This window comes from Leuciscus leuciscus, assembly GCF_965113295.1.
Source record: "Leuciscus leuciscus genome assembly, chromosome: 5".
In the NCBI taxonomy this organism is placed as follows: domain Eukaryota; kingdom Metazoa; phylum Chordata; class Actinopteri; order Cypriniformes; family Leuciscidae; genus Leuciscus; species Leuciscus leuciscus.
Window position 1 is genome coordinate 17,077,399 of NC_138729.1, and position 6,324 is coordinate 17,083,722.

General features: G+C 34.6%; 1 long non-coding RNA gene across 1 annotated transcript; it reads right to left on the minus strand.

Moving 5' to 3' along the window:
• Positions 1 to 4,070: 4,070 nt before the first annotated feature.
• LOC309500008 lies at positions 4,071 to 4,913 on the minus strand. The gene is made up of 2 exons (XR_014206436.1): positions 4,649 to 4,913; positions 4,071 to 4,617 (listed from the first exon to the last, which is right to left on the minus strand). It is a non-coding gene; the product is annotated as an uncharacterized lncRNA (long non-coding RNA).
• Between the last annotated feature and the right edge of the window lie 1,411 nt (positions 4,914 to 6,324).

The following is a 6,324-nucleotide window of genomic DNA, read 5'->3' on the forward strand; positions in this document are numbered from 1 at the left end:
AGGATGGCAGAAAAATATTTTTAACACATTAAACTGAATTTTTTTTTATCACATGGGTTAACGCTCTAATTTTGAATTAGTAAATGTCAAACTTATCTTGCTGCTCAGACCGATTGGTGTATGGCGTCAAAGTACCACGAGAGCGATTTGCGGTAGTTTGATGTCATAAACCGACCGTCATGTGCAGCGCCACTTCAAGTCGAACAAACCTTTTGATTTCATGGTGACTTTAACAGCTATAATGTGAAATACCTGATCACCATATCAAATGGACTGTTATATCAACTCCCAGTGGATCACTTTTTTTTGTTGAATGGTCAAGTCAAGTCACCTTCATTTATACAGCGCTTTTAACAATATGGACTGTTTCAAAGCAGCTTTACAGTGATAATAGGAAATTAAAGTTACAGAGATTGTTTTGGCTTTACAGCAGCTCTAGAATAAAGTTATTGTCCAGCTAAAGTTAGTTTTGATCGATTCACTTCCGTTGCAAAGATCATTAGTTATTATCTTAGGGCCCGCTTACACGACACCGTTCTAACAGAAAACCCTTAACGCGCTCCGGCCCACTCATTCGCAGAATTATTTATCGCTTCGGAGTAGCCATGTGAACGGGAACTATTTTGACAACATTTTATCTGAACAGAGGTAAAGGGAAGGAGAATAGCACTTGTGTCTACCCAAGCTCCTTAGCCATGACCATATTCACAAATAACAATATTCAATAAGCAGCTATATTTGTAATGCCTAGCTGCTATTTTCAGCCATGCAAGTGTTGCTCTACTCAAACAAGGCAAAACACAAAATTGTTCAAATAACGTTTCAAAAACAATTTCATTTAGGAATACAATCTGGCAAACAAATAGGTATTTGGTTATTTAAAATGAAAGGTGGAACCTCCTTTCCTACAACCACCATTTTTAGTATTGCAATGACTATATCAAAATGGTGATTGGCTCTTTTAACTGTTAGGTGGGACTACAACTGTCTCTCACTTGAGAATGTATTATTGTTGCCGTATATTCTATCCATTCTCCAACCCACTTATCCTCTGTAGGATTGCCGGGGAAACAATATAGAGTGCATTGGTGCCTGTACACATTTGCAGCAGTGTTGGTCCCATAAGTATTTTTCCATTCATTTTTTCCACAGGGATTTATTTTAAAAGTCTTCACTTTTATTTTAAAAGTATTATGATGTTGAGCCTCTGCATGCTGCCAAAACAGCTCTGACCTGCCTCTGCATGGACTCTACCAGACCACTGAAGGTGTCCTATATGGTATCTGGCACTAAGACGTTAGCAGCACATCCTTCCAGTCCTGCAGGTTGTGAGGTGGAGCCACCGTGGATCGAACTTGTTGGTCCAGCACATCCCACAGATGCTCAATTTGATTGAGATCTGGGGAATTTGGAGGCCAGGCCAACACCTTGAACTCTTCATCATGCTTCTCAAACCATTCCTGAACAATGTGTGTAGTGTGGCAGGGTGCATTATCCTGCTGAAAGAGGCCACTTCCACCAGGGAACACCATTGTCCTGAAGGGAAGTACCTGGACTGCAAAAATGTTTAGGTAGGTGGCACATGTCAAATTTATGTCCACATATGTCCGCACTGATGCGAGCTCCGCAGCAGACTTATATACGGCAGTCGAAGTTTTTTGTTGTTGTTTTTTTTCCACATTTTTTAAAGGGTTTCTGTTAGAACGGTGTCGTGTTAGCGGCCCCTAAGTTAATAACAAGTCATCTTTGCAACGGAAGTGAATCAATAAAAACTAACTTTAGCTGGACAATAACTTTATTCTAGAGATGCTGTAGAGCCAAAACAATCTCTGTTACTTTAATTTCCTATTATCATTGTAAAGCTGCTTTGACAATATTTGGCCGAGATACAACTATTTGAAAATCTGGAATCTGAGGGTGCAAAAAAATCAAAACATTGAGAAAATCGCCTTTAAAGTTGTCCATTTATGTTTGCGATTTTGCTGCATTCACTCACAAAAATAAATGTTATTATTATATTTTTACAAGTATATTTACTGCAGGAAATTTACTAAATTTCTTCATGGAACATGATCTTTACTTAAAATCCTAATGATTTTTGGCATAAAAGAAAAATTTATAATTTTGACCCATACAATGTATTGTTAGCTAATGCCACAAATATACCAGTGCGACTTATGACTGGTTTTGTGGTCCAGGGTCACAATTATTGTTAAAAGTGCTATATAAATGAGGGTGACTTGACCTATTGTGACATATATCCAAATGGCTTCTGGAATGAGAAAAATGTAGGGCGGGATTTGATTTGAAAACAAGAATTGTCCGTTTTTTTTATTTATTTTTTATTTCATGGTGACTTTAAACACAATTATTATTAAAAACAAAAAATAGAAATAGAAATAATGCAATCAGATGGCTTCAACTAAAGCACATACCATTGATTAACAACCTGATTAACAAACCAACTGTTGTTCTAAGAAAAAGGGTTTGATTATAGGGCTTGATTTTAAAGGTTCAGTATGTAAGTTTTGCCGCTAGAAGTCGCTTATTCAAAACAATAACAAATACGTAGCTTGATGAATGAGTGTGAAATCATGGGAGTTGTCATCTTCCTCTCCACAGCCGATGGAAAGCAATCTGATGGGATTCAGCCAGTAATCATGTTCATGGGTGAGCTAATGTATTAAAGTTTTATTAACGTTGCTTTCGTCACATTTAATGTTCGCCGCCTTCTTCCCTTTGATCACTAAAATTCACAATATTTTATTTCTAATGAAACAGCCGCAAGTGCAGAATTACTACTCATACAGGTCACTTTATCTAATGAAGTAAATTGTGGGGTAACGCAGTGCTGTTTTACTTGATCAAAATAATCATACTAAAAATGTGTTTTTAAAGTTATGTTAACATTACTCTGTGTGGCTGGTATGAGACACTTATTGCACATTGCAGTAAGATCGATATTAGAACATCATATTAGAATATCAATTGCTCCCCGGGCACCACAGTAAATGGCTGCCCACTGCTCAAGGTGTGTGTGTCCACGGTTTGCAGTGTGTGTGTGTTCACTACTCACTTATATTTATCCTAATGTGTGTGCACTAACTTGGATGGGTTAAATGCAGAGGACACATTCTGAGTCTTCACTCATAAAAGCTGGATGACTTGTGTTGCTAAATGGCATGCAATTATTTTTTTAAATGTATTGTATGGAGGAGAAAATGCTATATTACAGTTACTATGAATAAAGCTTGATCAGATTATGCTATAATCCACTTGCCACTTGACAAAATAGTGTTGTCTCTGACATGGTACAAACATGTTACTCACGGTAAATCAAGTAAACAAGGGATTCAATCATTCAAACAATAAGACTAACACTGTTTAGTTTTCTGTCGATAAAGATATCCAAACAATTGCTCACCTGTCTAATAAAACATAATATATTAAAGCGTGTTTGGTGTTTCCATGGTTTCTAAAATCGAGGGTAACATGTATCATTGACAGGGGATGCAATGACACTGCAAAATTACACTGGTTAAAATAGCTGATTTCTCTGGATTTTAACATTGTTATAAACATTTTGGATAATGTAAGGTACACAAGTCAACCAAATAAATAATATTGTTATAGTGGTTTTTGGTTGATTTATGTAAGAAGATAAGTTACTTTAAAGGGATAGTTCACCCAAAAATGAAAATTCTGTCATCATTTACTCACCCTCAAGTTGTTTCAAACCTGTATGAATTTCTTTTTTCTGCTGAACACAAAAGAAGATATTTTGAAAAATGTCTGTAAACAAACAGTTGATGGACCCCATTGACTTCCATAGTATTTTTTTTTCCTACTATGGAAGTCATTGGGGTCCATCAACTGTTTGGTTACAGACATTTTTCAAAATATCTTCTTTTGTGTTCAGCAGAAAAAAGAAATTCATACAGGTTTGAAACAACTTGAGGGTGAGTAAATGATGACAGAATTTTCATTTTTGGGTGAACTATCCCTTTAACATTATCACTAGACCTAATATTAAAGAAACAATCACAGATAGAAAAGAGTGAATATCAAAATCCTTAATCAAACCGACTGGTGTTATTTATTGGTATGTAATAACTATATATCTCCCAAACAACAGTTGTTTCACAAAAAAAGATAACATTTTTGAAAGCTGTTAACTTGACTAGACTTGTTCTAAAATAAGCCTGAGGTCAAGTAACCCGTTTATCTGAATGCATTGCAAACAGCTGCGCATTGCGTATTGACATGTTGTTGAATTTCAAATGCACGGCTGCCATGACAACGCGTTTGTTTTGGATTAGCGCTGTTCGACCAGATTCTGCTGCTTTGCAATAGAAACTTCTTTAAAATGTAACGTTACACTAGCTTTTGTTTTTGAGTGTTTCGAGTTTTAGTATTTGTTTTAATAACGCACAAAACATGTCCTTTTGAACTCACTATGACTTCACGATAAGCTAAATATAGAGTAATGTGTAACATTAGGCATTCACAGAGGTGAACAACAGCGAGACAAGCGCGTGCAATCTATCTATCTATCACAAAAACAACACGGTATCTATCTATCTATCTATCTATCTATCTATCTATCTATCTATCTATCTATCTATCTATCTATCTATCTATCTATCACAAAAACAACATTAGGCTGCACCGAAATGTAGTTTAGCGTTTTTGCTTAAAAATGTGAACAACGAAATTAAAAGGCAAATGTCGTGCGCTGACCAGAGGAGATGATATTTACTATGCTGGATGTTTAAAAAAAAAAAAAAAAATGTAAGTACGTTATACAAATACAATGGCTTAATTTATAATGCATCGCCCCTCTCGGCATCTACAGGCACAATAAATAAAATGCGAAATATGTGTGTGACATTTTACATGAGTTTGTTTGATACGCTTACCAATGACAAAGGTTCAGCAATTCGCTCTGCTTGTTTTTGTTGTTGATCCGTTGACAGTGTTTTGAACACGAAGCTCTACCGTAGTTACTTCCTATTGGGTTGTTTTGCAGCCTGATGCTCCAGTACAGACGGTGGCAGCATTACACCACAGACACTAATCACATATTGTAAATTGACATGAAAAAGGTAAAAATTTTGTTTATTACGTTCATATATGAGGTGTTTGTTTACAAAAGCATGTTTTACTCTTTTACTACGAGACCTTGGAAAACGTAATGTATTCTAAACAAATATTAACCAAAATCAAAACAAAAAACAAAATTTGGGGGAAACAAAAATCATTTTTTGGGAGCTTAGGGGTCCCTGATAATATATCCATCATAAAATATTGGTATATTCCAACATTATACACAAATATTGGTTTGTTGCCTCAGGGTGTATTCTAAACAAAGAAATATTACATTCACAAATGGTTGTGGTCAAAAGGGAAGTCTTATAAATAAGTACATGGGGGGTGTAAAAATATCTACTCTGAATAATAAATAAATAAATAAATAAATAGAGTTTATTTTTATTTTTTAAATTAGTTTTGTGTCTAAATTTTGTTTTATTGACTTTTTTGTTTTACCAATAACTAGTTTGTATATCTGTTTCCTAGTCTCTTTTCTGTTTCTTTTGCCTTTTATATTTTAAGAATATAAAAACAACTCTCTAAAATTAATTGCTGTCTGAAAAAGTAGACAAAGTGATGCCAAGGTTACATATTAGCTAAAAGAAAAGAAAATGTCTAAACTCTGACAAACTAATAAATTATCAAATGGGTAATAGTTAAATGGATATTTTATATACTATAATTATGAAAAAAACTTTACATTTTTACAATTATTCTGTAGTGAGTGGGGGAAATATGATTTGAAAACGAACTGCTATAGTTTTATCAAAGAGTGCTTCTTTTTAATTAAATATGCATATGTGTATTACTAATAGCTATTGTATTGCTGATTACATTTTTATTGTAGTGTGACACTGTCACACATGACACATGTTTTAACCACTTATTATATTATAATGATTTGATGTATATCATATTTTTAATACCATTTTAAAACTGAGACAACATTTTACACACATATTGGCAACATTGAGCTAGAACTAAGAAGATACTGGATGAGTTATGAATAACATATCCTGTATACTTATATTTGTTATATCTTTAAAAGGCAGATATAGTAAGAATAGTGTTATGGACAGCCTAGGTGCTATTCAGCTGCTGTGTGCTAGCCATAGACAGTATGGTCAGAGAAAGGCATTGGTATGGTGCTAGCATACATTTGGGAAGCTATGACGCTCGTGTAATAACTCTCCTGTCTGAAAGGTGGCACTATACCCTTCAATGTTACTGAAT